Here is a 22,901-nt window from a genome sequence, read left to right on the forward strand (position 1 = left end):
GCTTGCTAAACCTAGGGTTGTGAGCTCAATCCTTGAGGGGGCTATTTAGGGATCTAGGGCAAAAATCTGTCTGAAGACTAGTCCTGCTCTGAGTAGAGGGTTAGCCTAAATGACCTGCTGAAGTCCCTTCCAACCCTGATATTGTAGGATTGCCTTGGGTGAGGTGGTGCTAGCTATGCAGACAGCACCTTGTAGACCCAGTCTCCAGAAACTCCCAGGGGCTGACTGACCATCTAGCAGGCCTGTGGCTAAGGCACTAGGCTGAGTCACAGGAGATGTAGCTTTTATTCCTGCCTCTGCCCTCAATTCCCTGTGAGAATCTCTTAGGCCCTCTGGGCTTCGGTTCCCCTCTGTGCACAGGGAGTGACAATCCCTCTCTTGGCAGCTCTTTAGGGCAGGGAGCGTCTTACCATTGCCTCTGCAGCACCTGGCACGACAGGGCCCAGAGTGCAGCCACTGGAATAGAACTAACGCAAATGCCGGCTCCGTGCTGTGCTCAGGCCTGAACCAAAGCTAAGGAACATCAGGGAATCCTAAGGGTTCCAGCTCCCCCTTGCCCCATTTGCACACTGAATGGGGCTGGCTGGGAGCAGAATGGGATGAGCAGTGAGAGAGCTGCCCCAGTGGGCTGGCAGAAGCAGGGATTGAACCTGGGACCCCTGGAGTCTCTGCTGTCAAAATCCCAGGCCTCTCATGTTAGAGACAGTAGCAGAAACTTTGTGGCCTGACCACTAGATAGCCACACTTCAGGTACAGATAATTATGCTCTTATGTGTGGACTGGTTCCACCTTCCTCTCATGTGTTGTACCTGTTTCCCTGCCTCCACCCCTGCACAGCATCTTACCCCCGCACCATCTCCAGTGTATTCTTACTGCAAACACTTGGGCACCAGCGGCATTAGGTGTCTGCAGGGTTTGGCAGTGGCCTAGTGGGCGCTACGTGGCTCGCAGGGTGTCTAAAAGCATAGCACCTTTGTAGATCTGGGCCAGAGAAGCAAAGTGACTTACTCAAGATCAAACAGGGAGTCTGTGTCAGAGGAGGAGCTTGAAACCCGACCACCCCCCTTGAAGGCTTATAGGCTAACCACTGCACCATCCTGCCCAGGCTCACTGCTCAGATGTGCGTTGGTGAGATATGACACAGGCAGTGTGAGAGACTGGCCCCCAGCATATGACGAATTGGAAATCCAGCTCCCTTGCCCGGTCTGGGGGCTCAGAGCAGAGACTGCTGGAGCTTCGCCTTTTGCTGCAAAGTCCCATCCTCCAGATTCCCCAGCTGGGAGCCACATCTCTGGGGGAGATGCCCCCTGGTCTGACAGACAGTTACAGATGGATCTAACTGCTGCCTGCACCTTCAGATCGACCATGTTATCAATGTTGCACAGAGCACCCATGTGGCATGCAGGCACCATGAGGGCAAGCAACAGGAACATGGCAGCCTTCATCCCATCGGGTGCTGCGCCACCTGCAGGGGAAAGACCCAGTCAGTGCGTGAGACCCCAGAACAGGAGCCCTCTGGAACCTGTGGCTGGAGCCAAGGTGCACTTGAAAGGCAGCGGAGTGGGGCACAGGCATGAGGGTCAGAAGTGGGGACAGGCAGACCCACGAGTGCAGGACAGGGTGGCAGGGATTTCCCTAGGGGCTGTACACCCCCCCTGAATTTCTCCAACACCAGCCCACCCCAGTGATGAATCAGATACATGCAGTGTTGCCAATTTAGTCCGTTGGAAATTTGAATTGAAATTGAAACATTAATACACACTTTAAAAGCATACACAGTATATGATAAAATACCTGTACCCAAGAAAGCATAATGCCTTTGGAAAGTCTGAACAAAAACGAGCATCCTCATACAGCTGTTATTTATGACAATGTCGGCACATTTGTTTTGGCTGTATTGGCCTACTATGATTGAAGCCAGGTCTGAATGAGCTCTCCCCTGACGGCCAGTGATGAGCCAGGGGTGGAAAGGCTTCAGGACCAGACTGTGTCTTCATGAACTCACCTATTCTGCCTAGGTATCCAGCAGACAGAGCTGTGCTGCCCAAGTGATGCGGGATGGGCCAGCTGCCCCATACGTGTATCCCAGGTCTCAGTCAGGATCATACTCTGTGTGGCAAGCCCTTCCTGTTGTGTCACACTATACCACACGGGGGCGCCCTGTAACCCTCATATTCACCATTTGTATATAATTGTGATATTGCATATAAAGCAGGCCATGTGAGGTATTGTGGGAAAGGTTATGTTCTGCTGAAAGCCATTGTTCTATCTAAATATGTGTATCTTGACTGCATATGAAGTTATGAGATTGTATTGTATGGTTGTCACTAAAACATGCTGTGGGTGGTGGAATCATCCAGATAGTAGCTCCCCAGAAACAACAAGGGAGCTAACCAACGCTCGGGTGGGTGTCAGCCATCAAGTGTTAACCATCAACCATCATTGTCTAGCAAGGGAGCTACAATTCAATGACTTGGTTGCACAAGGCCACACCAGGGGAATTGCTCAACCTTGCCTGGTGACTCAGCAACTTTGGTGGAAGACCGTTCACGTTGCTTAAATCTGACAATTAGTGGTTGTACCTTGTGGTCTGTGCCCCCCTTAACCACTGTAGTATACATTGCAAAATTAGCATGCGATAGGCCAATATCCACAATAATCCAAAGTAATATTGTCAGCCCTGACCATCGTAATATAGTCCAGCATCCGGGCCACCACCAGAAACACTGCTTCTCTTCTTTTAACAGGGTTAAGATCCTTTTAACACCATTTTGGAGAATCTATTTTAAATGTGTCCAATTATTGGCATTTGCATCAAGCTGCACCTGCAGGTTTTGCATGCTTTTGTCTATATCATGAGACCACGGAATGTCCACAGAGAAATGGGGTATTGTCCAAACTAGCTCAACCACGTGGTATGGAATCAGGTAGTAAGCACCGGTTCGACTGTCCATAGCAATGAGTTCCACAGATCCATTCATGCATTGAAGTCCCGATGGCTGTGTGTAGATGTGTGTAGCTGTGCCAGATGCTGGTGCAATTGTGTCCCTAAGTGTTGTGCACATTTCCAGCAAACACCCCATACCCCATATATATCACTCCTAATGGCCTCATTTGCAACAGGCCATTAATTCTGCCCCTCCATGGCCATCGAGGAGGGACACATTCAAATATTTTCTCTGGACAAATAATTACTTAAGTGAATTATTGTCCATTTTACACCATTTCATCCTCCCCAGTGGTTCCCAGCGAGCTCCTCCATTTCCCATTGTTCCAATAGGGCTCATGGGGACCATCTTAGTTGCCGTGCCATTCTAAGGTACCACAGTAACTATTACACAGGAGCTACCCCAGAGCTGAGCATTTTGTATTCTCCCCCCAAGTTAGCCTTTTTAAGCCATCCTCCGCCCATGTCATGAGGTTTCCTGTCCATTGAATTAGCCACAGGTTCACTTTTGCCGCTCTTTTCCATCCCATTGAGATTGCAGATTGTTGCTGTACCAGTAGCTTATTGATTTGCTACTGCAATTTCACATTTTGGCTTTTCAACTGCTTGGTTACCCAACTGTCCCCCAGATTTCATAGACCCAAACCCGTGGTTCCTGCTCCCCACAAATCCCTTTTCCAGTAATGTTTCCATGTATGCCCCTCACACACCAATTAAGTTGTTACTTGAACCCTGCTATGTATCAGAGTGGTAGCCATGTTAGTCTGTATCAGCAAAAAGAACAGGAGTACTTGTGGCACCTTAGAAACTAACAAATTTATTTGAACATAAGCTTTCATGGTCTAAAACCCACTTCATCAGATGCATGCAGTGGAAAATACAGTAGGAAGATATATATACACAGAGAACATGAAAAAAATGGGTGTTGCCATACTAACTATAATGAGAGTAATCAGGTAAGGTGGGCTATTATCAGCAGGAGGAAAAAAACTTTCATAGTCATAATCAGGATAGCCCATTTCCAACATTTGACCAAAAGGTGTTGTCATAAACAGATAGCTAAGGGTTAATGTCTCTTTCACCTGGAGCACCTGACCGGAGCACCTGACCAGAGGACCAATCAGGAAACCGGATTTTTTCAACTTTGGGTGGAGGGAATTGTGTGTCTGGGGTCTTTTGTTTTCTGTCTGCCTGCTGTCTCTGAGCTTTGGAGAAGTAGTTCTGTTTTCTAATCTTCTGTTTCTAAGTGTAAGGACAAAGAGATCAGATAGTAAGTTATATGGTTTCTTTTCTTTGGTATTTGCATGAATATAAGTGCTAGAGTGCGTTGATTTGTATTCTTTTTGAATAAGGCTGTTTATTCAATATTCTTTTAAGCAATTGCCCTGTATTGTATCACCTTAATACAGAGAGAACATTTGTATTTTTTCTTTCTTTTTTATATAAAGCTTTCTTTTAAGACCTGTTGGAGTTTTTCTTTACTTCAGGGAAATTGAGTCTGTACTCACCAGGGAATTGGTGGGAGGAAGAGATCGGGGAGATCTGTGTGTGTGTTGAATTGGCTAGCCTGATTTTGCATTCCTCTGGGTGAAGAGGAAAGTGCTTTTGTTTCCAGGATTGGAAACGGAGAGGGCAAGTCACTCTGTTTGGATTCACAGAGCTTGTGTCTGTGTATCTCTCCAGGAGCACCTGGAGGGGGGAAGGGGAAAAGGATTATTTCCCTTTGTTGTGAGACTCAAGGGATTTGGGTCTTGGGGTGCCCAGGGAAGGTTTTTCAGGGGGACCAGAGTGCCCCAAAACACTCTAATTTTTTGGGTGGTGGCAGCAAGTACCAGGTCCAAGCTGGTGACTAAGCTTGGAGGTTTTCATGCTAACCCCCATATTTTGGACGCTAAGGTCCAAATCTGGGACTAAGGTTATAACATGGTGTTAGCGGTGGGATATAGACAGAATCCAGAAGCCAGTAGGAATATTATATTTTTCTTTTCTCTGCTAAGGGCTTTTTAGCAGAGAAAAACAGTTGGTTTTAAAAGGGAACCAGAGAGAATTTTTTTTTCTGCTCTCTCTGGCAGTTTGTGGCTTGCATGTTAAGCAAGAAGTCGTTAAAGACTATTAACAGTCTTTTGTCACACAATAGCACTCCCATTGTGAGTCATACCAGCACTATATAAATGCAAATAAAGTGGTTTTTCAGGTTTACTTAACATTGAAGATTAGCTAAAGGCACTGTTGCTAGGCAGACTTCAGGAGGCAACAGAGAACCTGCAGTTCAGAAGAGAAACACCGGAGGGCACCCCAACACAAGAAAACAGGAACCATGTCTACTAAGGCAAAAATTGAGGCCGAAGACCAATTGAGAGAAGCTGAACACAGGCGACAGCTGGAAATAAAACAAAAAGACATGGAGATGAAAGAAAGAGAAGAACAGATCAAACAGGCAGCCTACCAAAGAGAACAGGCAGCCTACCAAAAAGAACAGGCAGCCTTAGAGGCAGCACATAAAAGAAAACTAGAAGAGGAAGAGGTGGCCTACCGCCGAGAAATGGAAAAACAACAAAAAGAAGATAAAGAGAAGAAAAAACAGAGAAAGCAGGAACTGGACTTGGCAAAAGCTGGGCTGCATGTCCCAGCCAACCCTAACAACCCGGCGCCAACTATTGCTCCACAGCACAGGAAATATCCCACCTACAAGGCAGGTGATAACACCGAGGCCTTCTTGGAAAATTTTGAAAGAGCCTGTCTTGGGTACAGCATCCCCGAAGACCAGTACATGGTAAAATTAAGGCCACACCTCAGTGGACCTTTAGCAGAGGTGGCAGCTAAAATGCCTAAGCGGCAAATGAATGACTATAAACTTTTTCAAACCAAGGCCAGATACAGGATGGGGATAACCCCAGATCACGCCCGTCGGCGCTTCAGAACCCAAAAGTGGAAACCAGAGGTGTCATTTCCCAAACACGCCTACTACATTGCAAAAAACTATGAGGCCTGCGAGTGCAATTCATTACACCACCATCACACCAAAGATCCCCAGGCCCGGATGCCTCTCAAATACCCTTGGAGCGAAGGGAAAATTTGAGAGTGGGCGGAAAGAAGGTTACTGCGTGGAGAGACACGGGGGCACAAGTGTCAGCTATCCACCAATCCTTCGTTGACCCCAAATTCATCAACCCAAAGGCCAAAGTTACAATTTACCCCTTCATGTCACAAGCTGTAGACTTGCCTACAGCTCAACTACCTGTCCAGTACAAAGGCTGGTCAGGAATGTGGACTTTTGCAGTCTATGACAATTATCCTATCCCCATGCTACTGGGGGAAGACTTGGCCAACCAGGTGAGGCGGGTCAAGAGAGTGGGAATGGTTACCCGTAGCCAAACCAGGCAAGCTTCCAGACCCATTCCTGTTCCTGAGCCATCCACAGAGGCCCTGTCTGTGTTACCAGAGACCCAGACAGAGGTAGTGGACCCGGATTCCATGCTTACCACTGAAACAGCCACAGCATCTCCAGTCCCAGGCCCGGAACTGGAACAGCAACCAGCACCAGCAATTGCAACCCCATCTTCAAACTCAACGCCAGTGGGCACCAGCGAGCCAAAACTGGCAGAAGCAACAGACAGCCATACCCAAAAGGCTCAGCCAGAGCCTGAAATACCCTCAGGTGCACCAGCGGAGAGCGGTTCACCAGCAACGGAAACAACCCCATCACCTACATCGCTTCCAGAGGGACCAAGCCCAAGTCCACAGTCTGAGGAAGAACTGGTGACCCCAGCCTCAAGGGAACAGTTCCAGACTGAGCAGAAAGCAGATGACAGCCTTCAGAAAGCTTGGGCGGTGGCACGGAGCACCCCACCGCCTCTCAGCTCTTCTAATCGATCCCGGTTTGTTATAGATCAAGGACTTTTATACAAGGAAATTCTTTCTGGTGGACACCGGGAAGAATGGCAGCCGCAAAAACAGTTGGTGGTTCCAACTAAGTACCGGGGGAAGCTCTTAAGCTTAGCCCATGATCATCCCAGTGGCCATGCTGGGGTGAACAGAACCAAGGACCGGTTGGGGAAGTCCTTCCACTGGGAGGGGATGGGCAAGGATGTTGCCAAGTATGTCCGGTCTTGTGAGGTATGCCAAAGAGTGGGAAAGCCTCAAGACCAGGTCAAGGCCCCTCTCCAGCCACTCCCCATAATTGAGGTCCCATTTCAGCGAGTAGCTGTGGATATTCTGGGCCCTTTCCCAAAAAAGACGCCCAGAGGAAAGCAGTACGTACTGACTTTAGTGGACTTTGCTACCCGATGGCCAGAAGCAGTCGCTCTCGGCAACACCAGGGCTAACACTGTGTGCCTGGCCCTAACAGACATTTTTGCCAGGGTAGGTTGGCCCTCCGACATCCTTACAGATTCAGGGTCTAATTTCCTGGCAGGGACCATGGAAAAACTGTGGGAAACTCATGGGGTGAATCACTTGGTTGCCACCCCGTACCACCATCAAACCAATGGCCTGGTGGAAAGGTTCAATGGAACTTTGGGGGCCATGATACGAAAATTCATCAACGAATTCTCCAATAATTGGGACCTAGTGTTGCAGCAGTTGCTGTTTGCCTACAGGGCTGTACCACATCCCAGTTTAGGGTTTTCACCATTTGAACTTGTGTATGGTCACGAGGTTAAGGGGCCATTACAGTTGGTGAAGCAGCAATGGGAGGGGTTTATGCCTTCTCCAGGAACTAACATTCTGGACTTTGTAAGCAACCTACAAAGCACCCTCCGACACTCTTTAGCCCTTGCTAGAGAGAACCTAAAGGATGCTCAAGAAGAGCAAAAGGCCTGGTATGACAGACATGCCAGAGAACGTTCCTTCAAGGTAGGAGACAGGTTATGGTCTTGAAGGCGCAACAGGCCGATAAGATGGAAGCATCATGGGAAGGGCCATTCACGGTCCAAGAGCGCCTGGGAGCTGTAAACTACCTCATAATATTTCCCAATTCCTCACTAAAGCCTAAAGTATACCATGTTAATTCTCTCAAGCCTTTCTATTCCAGAGACTTACAGGTTTGTCAGTTTACAGTCCAGGGAGATGATGCTGAGTGGCCTGACGGTGTCTACTACGACGGGAAAAAAGACGGTGGCGTGGAAGAGGTGAACCTCTCAACCACCCTGGAACGTCTGCAGCGGCAACAAATTAAGGAGCTGTGCACTAGCTTCGCCCCATTGTTCTCAGCCACCCCAGGACGGACTGAACGGGCATACCACTCCATTGATACAGGTAATGCTTACCCAATCAGAACCCCACCCTACCGGGTGTCTCCTCATGCCCAAGCTGCTATAGAACGGGAGATCCAGAACATGCTACAGATGGGTATAATCCGCCCATCTACCAGTGCATGGGCATCTCCAGTGGTTCTGGTACCCAAACCAGATGGGGAAATACGCTTTTGCGTGGACTACCGTAAGCTAAATGCGGTAACTCGTCCGGACAACTATCCAATGCCACGCACCGATGAGCTATTGGAGAAGTTGGGACGTGCCCAGTTCATCTCTACAATAGACTTAACCAAGGGGTACTGGCAAGTACCGCTAGATGAACCTGCCAAGGAGAGGTCAGCATTCGTCACCCATGCGGGGGTGTATGAATTCAATGTCCTTCCTTTTGGCCTTCAAAATGCACCCGCCACCTTCCAGAGGCTGGTAGATGGTCTACTAGCTGGACTGGGACAATTTGAAGTTGCCTACCTCGATGATGTGTCCATTTTTTCAGACTCCTGGCCCGAACACCTACTACACCTGGAAAAGGTCTTTGAGCGCATCAGGCAGGCAGGACTAACTGTTAAGGCCAAAAAGTGTCAAATAGGCCAAAACAGAGTGACTTACCTGGGGCACCAGGTGGGTCGAGGAACCATAAACCCCCTACAGGCCAAGGTGGATGCTATTCAAAAGCGGCCTGTCCCAAGGTCAAAGAAACAGGTCCAATCCTTCTTAGGCTTGGCCGGATACTACAGGCGATTTGTACCACACTACAGCCAAATCGCTGCCCCATTGACCGACCTAACCAAAAAGACCCAGCAAAATGCCGTTAAGTGGACTGATGAGTGTCAAAAAGCCTTTACCCAGCTTAAGGCAACGCTTATGTCTGACCCTGTGCTCAGGGCCCCGGACTTTGATAAGCCATTCCTAGTAACCACGGATGCATCTGAGCGTGGTATAGGAGCAGTGCTCATGCAGGAAGCAACAGATCACAACTTCCATCCTGTCGTGTTTCTCAGCAAGAAACTGTCTGAGAGGGAAAGTCACTGGTCAGTCAGTGCAAAAGGAATGCTATGCCATTGTGTACACCCTGGAAAAGCTACGCCCATATGTTTGGGGACGGCGGTTCCAACTACAAACTGACCATGCTGCACTAAAGTGGCTTCATACTGCCAAGGGGAACAACAAGAAACTTCTTCGTTGGAGTTTAGCTCTCCAAGATTTTGATTTTGAAATTCAGCACATCACAGGAGCTTCTAACAAAGTAGCTGATGCACTCTCCCGTGAGAGTTTCCCAGAATTCAGTAGTTAAAAAGTGTTCTTAAAATGTAGAAGTCTGTTAGTTATATACTTAGGGGTATATGTAAAGGTGCATGTGTTGTATTAATCTGTTTATTTTCAAGTTCTAGAAGGAAATCGCCGCCAGTGAGCTTCCCCACTGTCTGCAATTTGGGGGGCGTGTCATAAACAGATAGCTAAGGGTTAATGTCTCTTTCACCTGGAGCACCTGACCGGAGCACCTGACCAGAGGACCAATCAGGAAACCGGATTTTTTCAACTTTGGGTGGAGGGAATTGTGTGTCTGGGGTCTTTTGTTTTCTGTCTGCCTGCTGTCTCTGAGCTTTGGAGAAGTAGTTCTGTTTTCTAATCTTCTGTTTCTAAGTGTAAGGACAAAGAGATCAGATAGTAAGTTATATGGTTTCTTTTCTTTGGTATTTGCATGAATATAAGTGCTGGAGTGCGTTGATTTGTATTCTTTTTGAATAAGGCTGTTTATTCAATATTCTTTTAAGCAATTGCCCTGTATTGTATCACCTTAATACAGAGAGAACATTTGTATTTTTTCTTTCTTTTTTATATAAAGCTTTCTTTTAAGACCTGTTGGAGTTTTTCTTTACTTCAGGGAAATTGAGTCTGTACTCACCAGGGAATTGGTGGGAGGAAGAGATCGGGGAGATCTGTGTGTGTGTTGAATTGGCTAGCCTGATTTTGCATTCCTCTGGGTGAAGAGGAAAGTGCTTTTGTTTCCAGGATTGGAAACGGAGAGGGCAAGTCACTCTGTTTGGATTCACAGAGCTTGTGTCTGTGTATCTCTCCAGGAGCACCTGGAGGGGGGAAGGGGAAAAGGATTATTTCCCTTTGTTGTGAGACTCAAGGGATTTGGGTCTTGGGGTCCCCAGGGAAGGTTTTTCAGGGGGACCAGAGTGCCCCAAAACACTCTAATTTTTTGGGTGGTGGCAGCAAGTACCAGGTCCAAGCTGGTGACTAAGCTTGGAGGTTTTCATGCTAACCCCCATATTTTGGACGCTAAGGTCCAAATCTGGGACTAAGGTTATAACAGGTGTGAGCAACAGTAGGGGGAAAAATTAGCATGGGGAAATAGGTTTTACTTTGTGTAATGACCCATCCACTCCCATTTTCTAGTCAACCCTAATTTAATGGTGTCCAGTTTGCAAATTAATTCCAGTTCTGCAGTTTCTCACTGGAGTCTGTTTTTGAAGTTCTTTTGTTGGAATATTGCTACTTTGAGGTCTGAAATCGAGTGACCAGGGAGTGTTCTGGCTGAGTATTCAAGTGTTCTCCGACTGGTTTTTGAATGTTATAATTCTTGGCATCTGATTTGTGTCCATTTATTCTTTTGCGTAGAGACTGTCTGGTTTGGCCAATGTACATGGCAGAGGGGCATTGCTGGCACATGATGGCATATATCACATTGGTACATATGCAGGTGAATGAGCCTCTGATTATGTGGCTGATGTGATTAGGTCCTATGATGGTATCCCCTGAATAGATATGGGGGCAGAGTTGGCAACGGGTTTTGTTGCAAGGACAGGTTCCTGGGTTAGTGTTTTTGTTGTGTGGTGTGTGGTTGCTGGTGAGTATTCAGGTTTGGGGGCTGTCTGTAAGTGAGGACTGGCCTGTCTCCCAAGATCTATGAGAGTGGTGGATCGTCCTTCAGGATAGGTTACAGATCCTTGATGATGCATTGGAGAGATTTTAGTTTGGGGCTGAAGGTGACAGCTAGTGGCATTCTGTGACTTTCTTTGTTGGGCCTGTCCTGGAGTAGGTCACTTCTGGGAACTCTTCTGGGTCTGTCAATCTGTTTCTTCTCTTCATCAGGTGGATACTGTAGTTTTAAGAACACTTTGTAGAGATCTTGTAGGTGTCTGTCTCTGTCTGAGGGGTTGGAGCAAATGTGGTTGTATCTTAAGGCTTGGCTGTAGACAATGGATCGTATGGAGTAGTCTGGATGGAAGCTGGAGGCATGTAGATAAGTATAGTGGTCAGCAGGTTTCTGGTATAGGGTGGTGTTTAAGTGACCATCACTTATTAGCACTGTAGTGTCCAGGAAGTGGATCTCTTGTGTGGATTGGTCCAGGCTGAGGTTGGTGGTGGGATGGAAATAGTTGAAATCATGGTGGAATTCCTCAAGGGCTTCTTTTCCATGGGACCAGATGATGAAGATGTCACCAATGCAGCATAAGTAGAGTAGGAGCATTAAGGGATGAGAGTTGAGGAAGCATTGTTCTAAGTAAGCCATAAAAATGTTGGCTTACTGTGGGGTCATGGGGGTACCCATAGCAGTGCCACTGACTTGAAGGTTTACATTGTCCCCAAATGTGAAATAGTTGTAGGTGAGGACAAAGTTACAAAGTTCAGCCACCAGGTTTGCCATGACATTATTGGGGATGCTGTTCCTAATGGCTTGTAGTCCATCTTTGTGTGGAATGTTGGTGTAGAGAGCTTTCTACATTCGTAGTGGCCAGAATGATGTTTTCTGGAAGATCATCAATGGACTGTAGTTTCCTCAGGAAGTCAGTGGTGTCTTGAAGATAGCTAGGAGTGCTGGTAGCATAGGGCCTGAGGAGAGAGTCTACGTAGCACTTTATTACACCGACGTGCACGGGCTGAAATTGTGGAAAAGCAGCATCACTTGCCCTATAACCTCAGCCGTGCAGAACACTCCTTTGTGCTGCCATTTATGGGCAGTTCTCTCCTTCCTCTGTCAGCTTGGTAATTTGCATCCACACGGATGCTTTCTGCCTTGCTTTTGGATCCAAAGCTACTAGCAGTTCAGAGACTCCATCTTAAAAGGGACACAATCAACTTCCACCCGAGTTCTGATTACTTTTCACTTTAACTCCTGCTGCCAAAACACACAGTGATCTGAGAAAGGAAACGCAACCTATTGTGGCTCCTTCTGGAGCTCTGAGAGGATTTTAATTATGTAGCATGTTTTGTTTGCATTTCTTTTACCCCTTCTACAATATACACTGGACATGTTCTGGGAAAATGCACCCCCACCCCCGCCACAATTCAACTTTACAACATTATATTAGCCTCATCAACATTCACACAAGGTGTAACTGCCTCCCCGCTGTGCTCGCAGAGTTCTCTTTTTACAGATCCAGACTAACACGACTACCCCTCTGATACTTGACACTTCTGAAAGGTTGCCGACCTCTGCACTACAGTCTAAAAGAGGTAGAAATGTCTGTACAGGGAGTCTCATGTCTACACTAGGAAATTAGGTCAAATTTATAGAAGTCAATTTTTAGGAAGCTATTTTATACAGTCGTGTTAGTCTGGATCTGTAAAAAGCGACAAAGAGTCCTGTGGCACCTTATAGACTAACAGACCTATTGGAGCATATAACTAACTAAACTATAATATAACTAAACTATTGTTGTATGTAAATTAAATAAGGTTTTAAAAATGTTTAAGAAGCTTCATTTAAAATTAAATTAAAATGCAGAGCCCCCGGCATTGGTGGCCAGGACCTGGACAGTGTGAGTGCCACTGGCATGCCATGCCATAGGTTGTCTACCTCTGCTGTAATGGGTTACCCAGGACTTTCTGCATCCTGTTCCTACAAATAAAACAGGGTCCCGCTTTTTGCTGGCGAGGGTGATATGGATCCTCAGTTCAAAAGGTAGGGGCTGCATCTCTGTTCATGATTGAGGTGGAGCTCTGGACTCAGTAATTACCACGTGAAGCATAAAGCGATGGACGCATGTGCACATGGGGCTAAACCTAATCCATTCTCACGCGGGCAACAGGAGGGCAACTTCCGTGTGTAGCCAAGACCTCAGAATGACCCTGCCACTGGGGAAGGGGGCTCGGGTTCTGGGGCCTATTCAGTTCTGGGAGAGGGACACACATGCTGTTTGTGATTGTGGGTCTTTCTCTGTGGAATGGCCATGAGACCCAGCAAACTTTTTCCACACCAGCCATCCCCTGCTGCCCAAGAGGCTGCATCATTCCAGCTAAGACAAACCCCCCAGGGTCTGGCCTATACTGGGAAATGCCCAAGACTCTGCCTCCTCCCCGTCCTGAGCTATAGAGCCAATTACACTGAGATGGCAGGGAGAAAATCACAGTAATGAGGGGATAATGGGGAGCGAAAATGAAGGAAAATTTGTCATCTTCTCACTTAGGGCTGGATCCTGCAGCAAGCTAAGTGCTTCCCAGCAGCTGTCGAAGAACCCCTGCAGGCCGTGGAGTACCCACAGAGTCACTGCCTATGCCGTGGGGCTGAGCCCCCCCATGTCTCCCCCCAGGGATGGAAAATGCAGAACTCACAGGATCGTTCCCATGCAATTGCTGCTTGTGGCTTCCTAGAGTCCAAGGCCAAAGGGGCCACTGTGATCTAGGCTGACCTCCTGCCTAAGGCAGTCCAGACGCCTGCCCTTAACCGGAGCAGATCTGTGAGCAAACCAGCCGATCTGGAGTCCAAACCTTCCCCCAGCCCCTTGGGCAGTCGCTCCATTGGTTAACTACTGTCCCTGTGACAAAACTGCACCTTATTTCCCGACTGAATTTGTCAAGATTCAGCTTCCAGCCATTGAATCATGTTAAACCTTTGTCTGCAGGATTGAAGAGCGGCTGTTACCAAAGGGCAGCTCCTCCAGCAGGTACTTCTGTGGGGGCTGGTTAGAGACTGTCACCAAGTCACCCTTGTTAGCTCATAACTGAGAATACAGTTTTGTTACAGAGACATAGATCCTGTGACCTTAAGAGACCTCTGTGAGCTCAGCCTCAGCAGAGAGAGACAAAGGGATTTTCCTGAGCAGCGGAACTGGGACTGGACCCCAAGTCTCTGATCTCCCAGCTCAGGGCACTGGCCACTCAACCACTGCAGTCAGCCAGCTGGCAGGGTTGATGGATTGATCCTAGGGATCAGCTGCACCAGACCTCTCCCATCTCTTGTTTATTTCCCTCTAGCCAGCTGTGCCAGAGGCCTTCAGGTGCCCTAGTCTGATGCCGCTGCCTGGCATCGCGCAGACCCCACACCCTGGCTGGGTGCTGTTTAATTAAAACCCACTTGTCACTTTTCATTCCTTTGTCTCCCAGCAACCATCACCCCCCTGCCTGGTGCTGATAGGCCAGAGCCCAGGCTCAGCACAGCCAGCATGTGGAACACACACAAACCTCCTGTCTCAGTGGGGAGATGTGGTTACACGGCAGCTGCTTCCTCCCAAGAGCTAAAAGCCCCTTTGTCAGTTTGGGGCTTTCAACCACAGCTGCTCCACTTGCTAATGTTCCCAGGGCAGCTCTGGCACCTGCTGTGGGTGACGCCCCCCCCCATTCCATGCCCAGGTGATTTGACCGATTAATTAATTAAGCTTTGAAAGCCTGACCCCCATCCCCATGAGATAGATCAGTGTCATTACCTCTGCTTAACAGAGGGGGACAAGATACTAGACCCCACTCTTCTCCCAGCACTGGGGATAGAACCCAGAGTCCTGACACCCAGCCTTCCCCCTCCTCTGTTCTAACCATTAAGACCCCACTCCTCTCCCAGCACTGGGGATAGAACCCAGGAGTCCTGAGCACATACACTTCCTGTGTTTTGTAGCATCCTGTCAGTTTGGTGGGTTTCCACGGGGAGGGAGAGGTGCAGCCCTTTGGGTTGGGGTGGAGAGAGACGGAGCCACTAGGCATCGTTATTATTCCAAGGAGCTGCCTGGTTCCTGCTCCATACGCACTGAGGGGTGAACCCCACTTCCTCACTCCCTTCAACACAGACCAAGGCCTGCCCTTGCCACTGAGCCTGTGGGGCAGGATATGAACCAACAGGTGATTCTGCAGGGGCTGCAACCTGCTGTGTCCATCAACTCTCCTGAGATGGCTGGGAGGGAGTAACAGTACCACTGATAGCCACTGAGCAACTGGGAGTGGGGGCAGGAGATTTAAGGGTCAGAGGGGCACAGGTATTGGATTAGTTAGCTATCTAGCTAGATAGATAGAGGGAGTATATGGGGATGGATAGGTATGGAGGTATAAGAGGATGTGTAGGTAGATACAGAGATGTATGAGGGAATGGATAGATAGATATGGAGGTGTATGGGGATGGATGGGTAGAAACAGGTTCTTGTCATGCAGACAGCAAGAAGCAAAAGACCAGAAGTCCAAAGTGCAGACAATGTGATGTTTATTGGGGTTGGTTTCCAAGCAAGCATATCCTGAAGCCCTTCACACCAGTCGGGCTTATCTATATAGTATATTAGAATATAGTAATATTCTCAGCTATACCTCAGCCAATCATTTTACTGAGATTTAACTAACCACCCCTAACAGGGTGTGTATGGGGATGGATAGATAGATACAGGGGGTTTCATGGGGATGGATAGATAGATATGGGGGGGGTATTGTGGGGTAAGGAGGGCGGGGGCAGGGGCTGTCTCTGTACAGTGTCTTTGTGAGCTGCTTTCAAGCATCAGCCTCCTTTGTGTTTGTTCCTGTGAAGCTCTTGAGACGCTCTGGCCTGTTCCCTGCAGCCACTCCACACCTGCCTGGCAGCCCCACCCCCAGGCAGCCCAGCCGCTGTCAATGCTCCAGCCCCAGCCTGCTGAGCTCAGCCGACTGGACTGAGAGTCAGAGCTGCCCCTGGGCTCTGCAGCCTGTGGGTCCTTCCCAGCCATGTGACATTGGGGGCAGCAGGTGTTTGGTAACCCTGATCCAGGCTGTGCCCCTGGGACCTGCCCTCCTGTACCTCACACCCTTATTGCAGGGTATGGGGCAGAAACATGGGGCCAGATCTCCAGGGGGTTTAAATCAGTGTCACTCCACGAATGACGGGGGAGCAGACTTACCCCAGCAGGGCTCTGGCCATGACTCTTTGGCACAAGTGGAGCAGCCTCCTGTACCCCAATGGCATGCCCCAACCCGGAGCCTCGCCCAAACCCGGAGCCTCCTCTGGCACCCCAAACCCCTCATCCCTGGCCCCTCCAAAGAGTCTGCACCCCCAGACAGAAGCCTCACTCCTCCTGTACCCCAACTACCTGCCCCAGCCTGGAGCGCTGCCCAAAACCTGGACCCTCCTCTGGCACCCCAAACCCCTCATCCCCAGCCCCACCAAAGAGTCTGCACCCCCAGATGGAGCCTTCACACCTCCTGCACCCCAACTGCCTGCTCCAGCCCTGAGCCCCACCAAAACCTGAAGCCTCCTCCAGCATCATAAACCCCTCATCCCTGTCCCCACCAAAGAGTCTGCATCCCCATATGGAGCCTCATCCCTCCTGCACCCCAACACCCTGCCCCAGCCCAGAGCCCACTCCCACGCTCTGAACCTGTCTGCCCCACCCCCCAGCCTGGATCCCCCTCCTGTACCCCCAACTCCTCATCCCTGGCCCCACCCCAGAGCCTGCACTGCCTGCTGGAGCCCTCATCCCTTCTCATACCCCAACCCTCTGCCACAGCCCAGTGAAAGTGAGAGAGGGTGGGAGAGAGCGAGTCACTGAGAGAGTGGGGACTGTAGTGAGCAGCGGTAGGGCATCAATGAAGGGGCAGGGAAGGGGCTGTGGCCTCATGGAAGGAGCGGGGCTAGGGTGTTCGGTTTTGTGCAATTAGAAAGCTGGCAACCCTAAGGGTTTGGCTACACTTGCAGCTGTACAGAGCTGAGAGTTAAAGCTGTCTTCATACAGCTGTGTAGGAAAAGCGCTGCAGTGTGGCCACACTGACAGCTACCAGCGCTGCAGTATGTCCACATTTGCAGCATTTGCAGCAGTGTTGGGAGTGGTGCATCATGGGCAGCTATCCCACAGAGCACCTCTTCCAATTCTGGCGCCATGGGTTGTGGGAAGGGGGCGGAGGGGGCGGGTCATTCTGCTTTCTGTCCCAAAGCCCCGTGATGCATCACTTCACATCCCAATAATCCCGTTTTTCCGTCCATGTTTGGCGCCATCTTGCATCTTTCAATGATTTCTGTGCAGTGAAATTCTGTGTTCTGTTTCAGTCTGTGGGAAATGGAGCCCAGACTGCTGAGGAATATGCTGACGAGTCTCACCAGCACATCACATTTGGCAGTTGAGCTATTGCTTAAGATCCAAAGTGACAGTGAGGAGTCTGACGATGATATTGAGTCGCGTAAGGCATACGACACGAAATTGCTTGTGGCATTCTCAGACATGCTCAGCACCGTGGAACGCTGCTTTTGGGCTCAGGAAACAAGCACTGAGTGGTGGGATCACATCATCATGGAAGTCTGGGATGACGAGCAGTGGCTGCAGAACTTTTGGATGAGAAAAGCTACTTTCATGGGACTGTGTGAGGAGCTGGCCCCCACCCTGTGGCACAAGGACACGAGATTGAGAGCTGCCCTGCCGGTGGAGAAGCGGATGGCTATTGTAGTCTGAAAGCTGGCAACTCCAGACAGCTACCGATCTGTCGGGAACCAGTTTGGAGTGGGACAGTCGACCTCTGGAATCATGTTGATGCAAGTTTGCAGGGCCATTAATAGGATCCTGCTAAGAAGAACTGTGACTCTGGGGAACTGCAGGACATTGTGGATGGTTTTGCACAAATGGGTTTCCCTAACTGTGGAGGGGTGATAGATGGGACCCATATTCCTATTCTGGCACCACCAAACCAGCATCCGAGTATGTTAATCGAGAGGGGTATTTCTCTATGGTTCTCCAGGCTCTTGTGCATGACCATGGGCATTTCATTGACATTAATGCAGGCTGGCCCAGAAAGGTGCATGATGCACGCATCTTTCAGAACACTGGCCTGTTCAGGAAGCCGCAGGCCAGGACTTTTTTCCCAGACCGCAAGATCACAGTAGGGGATGTCGAAATGCCCATTGTGATACTTGGAGACCTCGCTTACCCATTAATGCCGTGGCTCATGAAACCGTACACAGAGAGCCTTGACAGAAGCAAGGACTGGTTCAACTACAGGCTGAGCTGGTGCCGAATGACTGTGGAGTGTGCTTTTGGCCGTTTAAAGGGGCGCTGGCAATCTCTGTATGGGAAGCTGGACTTGGGGCAAAGCAGCATCTCCATGGTTATATCCACGTGCTGTACCCTCCATAATATTTGTGAAGGGAAGGGTGAAACATTCAGTCAGGAATGGACCTCCGAGGTTCAATGCATGGAGGGTGAATTTGCAAACCAGAGAGCAGGGCTACTGGAGAGGCCCAGCACAGGGCTGCAAGGATTAGGGATGCCTTGAGGGAGGAATTTGAGGCTGAAAACCAACAGTAATGTTAGGTGCCTTGCACAGGAGTGAAGTGCAGTGGTTACAATGTTAGTAGGAATCTGTGTTTCCTAAGCTAATTTGCAGTGCCTGTTTCTTTCCTGGGCTAAGATATCTTTAACTTTCTGCAATAATAAAGACTGTTTTCAAAGCCAAGAATTCATTTATTGAAAAGAAAATTACTTTATTGACAGACACCCAACTTTTTGTGAATCTGAAAGGGCAAAGGGATGGGATGGGGAACTGTACAGTCACAGGTTTGAATATGTCCTGTCTGGAGTGCTGTGCAATGACTGCTGCACTTCAGGATGGCTATACTGCATGGTGATGGGGGTTGAGTGCAGAGGGTAAGGGTCATAGTTCTCAGGGCTGCTTGGTGAACGTACAGGTGTTGGAGGCAGCTGGTGGTGGTAAGAACCTGGATGCTGGGGAAGGGGGTTTTGAGCTGACATGGGGGCACAAGGGAAAGAGCTTTGGGACAAGGGCAGCAGGGGGGGTGGGGGTGGTAGTGCTCCGCCTGCAAGGCTACAAACGTCTGGATAGAGTCCGCTTGGCGCTCCAGGATGCTTAGCAGCTGTTTCATGCTTTTCTTCCTCTGTGTAGCATTTTTCTTGTGAATCCTGCTTTCCCTTTCCCTTCAGTCCTGCGCTTTTTGATTTTCTGTGAGAGATTGCTGCATCACTTCTTGCAGCATGTCTTTTTTGCTTTTTCGCCTCTTCTTCCGGAGGTTTTGTAGTCTCTCAGCTGGTGATAACACGGACAGCTGAGTTCTCAAGGTTGCATCTGTAAAGACAAAATGCAACACTTAAGAGAGGCAGCATTGTTTATGGTGGGGGGAGAAGGAATAGCTCAGTGGTTTGAGCATTGGCTTGCTAAACCCAGGGTTGTAAATTCAATCCTTGAGGAGCCAGCTGGGGAGTGGCCCTGCTTTGAGCAGGGGGTTGGACTAAATGATCTCTTGAGGTCCCTTCCAACCCTAATAATCTATGATTCTATACCAGACAGAGTTATTTCACCACAGTGAAAGAGTGAGTGCACATTAACAGTCTTCACAATAGCATAATTTTCCCATCCCAAAGAGAGCACACATAACCCACAGGAGCCCTGAAATGGTGAGTAAGGGGGACTGATTGCTTCAGGGCTGTACTGGGGTTTCTGTGCATTGGAGAAAGCAAACAGCTGCAGGGGGCACCTACACTGAACACTATCCCAACATTTTCCACAGGAGGTTATCCTGGAAGATATCTCGCTGCTGAGGGTCACCTGGGAAGCATGGGAGGGTCTTCAACTGCAATGCAGATTCCACCCTAGCCCCTATGCAGCTTGCTTGTGTCTTGCAATGGTCCCCCCACCCCTCATGGCACAGTGGCTAGGCCGCATTAGCCTGACTGGGACAAGGACCACAGTGGCTCTCCCAATAAACCTGTGCAAGCGCATTGCCCACGCTCTGGCTGAAACTTTTGAAGAGATTACCGAGGCCGATTACCACGAAGTGATAGGCCACATCAATACGCTGTTCTGCATCTAGGCATGCATGCATGCAGCCCTAACCCTCCCTCCTCTCCCAAAATATTTCCATTCTGAAAGTAAAACCTGCTCCTCCACCGGACGCTGTGACTGGCTACCTTCCCCCTGGCTTGAGAAGAGCTCCTGGCTGCATGCCTCCTGGGACTCTGGGTTGTCTCCCCCAACTCCAGTACTCTCACTCTCGCTTTCCTCCTTCTCCTCCTCCTCCCCTCCCCCCACTCTGAAGTGTCCATTGAGGTCCTCGGCGTGGAGGTGGGGTCACCCCCAAGTATCGCGTCTAGCTCTTTGTAAAAACAGCGGGTCATGAGGGCAGCGCTGGAGCGGTGGTTTCCCTCATGGACTTTGCAGTAGGCACTCCACAGCTCCTTCACTTTAACCCTCCATTGCAGCATGTCCCGGTCATGGCCCCTTTTCAAAGTTTCCATCATGGCCCTTGATATCTGCCCATAGGTATCGTAAATCCTATGGCTAGAGAGCAGCTGGGACTGCACAGCTTCCTCCCCGCAAACACTGATGAAGTCCAGCAACTCGCCATTGCTCCATGCTGGGGCTCATTTGGCACGTGGAGGCATGGTCACCTGGAAAGATTCACTGATTGCTCTCCGCATCTGGCTGAACAAATAGGAAGGGGATTTTTAAAATTCCCCGGGCATTTAAAGGGCGGGTCTGACGGTTGGTCACCTGAGGCCAGGGCAGTAGAGGTCGAACTGATGAGCAGAGTGGCTAGAACAGGCATTCTGGGATACCTACAGGGCCAGTGCAACCACTTAGGCGGACTAGGCGGTCGCCTAGGGCACCGAGATTTGGGGGCACTAAAAAGCACCCCAAAATTTTTTTTAAATGGTTGAGCAGCCGCTGCTTCTGGGACAGAGAGGGAGTCTGAGCTGCTGGCTGCAACCGGCAGCCCAGGGGGTTCCCTGGGTCAGGGCACCCCGGTGGCAGCCGGCAGCCCAGGGTGTTCCCCGGGTCAGGGCGCCGCCGCGGCAGCGGGCAGCCCAGGGGGTTCCCCTGGTCAGGGCGCCGCCGCGGCAGCCGGCAGCCCAGGGGTTCCCTGTGGTCAGCGCGCCGTTGCTGGCAGCCGGCAGCCCAGGGGGTTCCCCGGGTCAGGGCGCCGCCACGGCAGCCAGCAGCCCAGGGGGTCCCCCGGGTCAGGGCGCCGCGGCGGCAGCCGGCAGCCCAGGGGGTCCCCCGGGTCAGGGCGCCGCGGCGGCAGCCGGCAGCCCAGGGGGTTCCCCGGGTCAGGGCGCCGCCGCGGCAGCCGGCAGCCCAGGGTGTTCCCCGGGTCAGTGCGCCGTTGCCCGCAGCCCAGGGGGTCCCCCGGGTCAGTGCGTCGCCGCGGCAGCCGGCAGCCCAGGGGGTTCCCCGGGTCAGGGCGCCGCCACGGCAGCCAGCAGCCCAGGGCTTCCTCTGGGTCAGCGTGCCAGCAGGGCCGCCCAGAGAGGGGGACAAGAGGGGCAATTTGCCCCAGGCGCCGCGGGGGAGGCCCCTGGAGCGGGGTCCTTCACTCTCTCCGGGAGCCCCGGAAAACTCTCATGGGGCCCGGGCCCCTGGCGCTTCATCTGCTCCCGGTCCTCACTGGCGGGGGGTCCTTCTGCTCCGGGGCGGAAGGACCCCCCGCCGGTGAATTACCGCTGAAGCGGGACCCGCTGCCGACACGCAGCCCAGTCTTCGGCAGTAATTCGGCGGCGGGGGGCCTTTCCGCTCTGGGACCAGTCACCAAAGTGCTCCGGAGACCCGCAGCAGGGCCCTCCGCCACAGAATTACCGCTGAAGACCCGGCTGCACTTCGGCAGCTGGTCCCGCTTCGGCGGCAATTCGGCGGTGGGGTGCCCCCGAGGCGGGTCTCCGGGGCACTTCGGCGGCGGGTCCCGGAGCGGAAGGGCCCCCCGCCACCGAATTACTGCCAAAGAGGGGGCCCCCCACCGCCAAAGACCCCAGGCCCCTGGAATCCTCTGGGCTGCCCTGGCATGCCGCTGGCAACCCAGGGAGGTCCCCTGGGTCAGCACGCCGCTGCCGGCAGCCGCCAGCCCAGGGGTTCCACTGCGCAGTCCTGCTTGGAGAGGACATGGAGCAGAGGTGAGCTGGGGTGGGGAGGTACCGCAGGGCTCCTCAGGCCAGGGGGTGGGGAGCTGCCACGGGTCGGGTGGCACACTTCAGGGCGGGGGGGGGGGCGGGGAGCTGCTGCAGGGCTTGGGGGGTGCAAGGTGGAAGTTTCGCCTAGGGCGTGAAACTTCCTTGCACCGGCCCTGGATACCTCCGAATACTTCTGGAGGCCAATAACAGCGCTTTTGGTGGCCACACTGGCAGAGCAGCGCTGTATCAGCAGCGCTATAGTCTTTATTCCCATTGTCAAGGTGGAGTACAATCAGCGCTGTAGCCAGGGAGAAACAGCACTGTATGTGCCTTGCAAGTGTGGACGGTGAGTGAGTTGCAGTGCTGTAAAGCCACCACCAGCGCTGCAACTCTCCAGTGTAGCCAAGCCCTAAGAGAGACATTGAAGGACCAGGGATGGCTCTAGCTTTTTTGCTGCTCCAAGCACGGCAGGCAGGCTGCCTTCAGTGGTGCGCCTGCATGAGGTCTGCCGGTCCCACAGCTTCAGTGTGCCTGCAGCCAAATTGCCATTGAATCCGCAGGACCAGCAGACCTCCTGCAGATGCACCGTTGAAGGCAGCCTGCCTGCCACCTTCATTGCGACTGGCAGGCACCCCCAGCGGC

The sequence above is a fragment of the Gopherus evgoodei genome, unplaced genomic scaffold (genome assembly GCF_007399415.2).
Source record: "Gopherus evgoodei ecotype Sinaloan lineage unplaced genomic scaffold, rGopEvg1_v1.p scaffold_37_arrow_ctg1, whole genome shotgun sequence".
NCBI lineage: Eukaryota > Metazoa > Chordata > Testudines > Testudinidae > Gopherus > Gopherus evgoodei.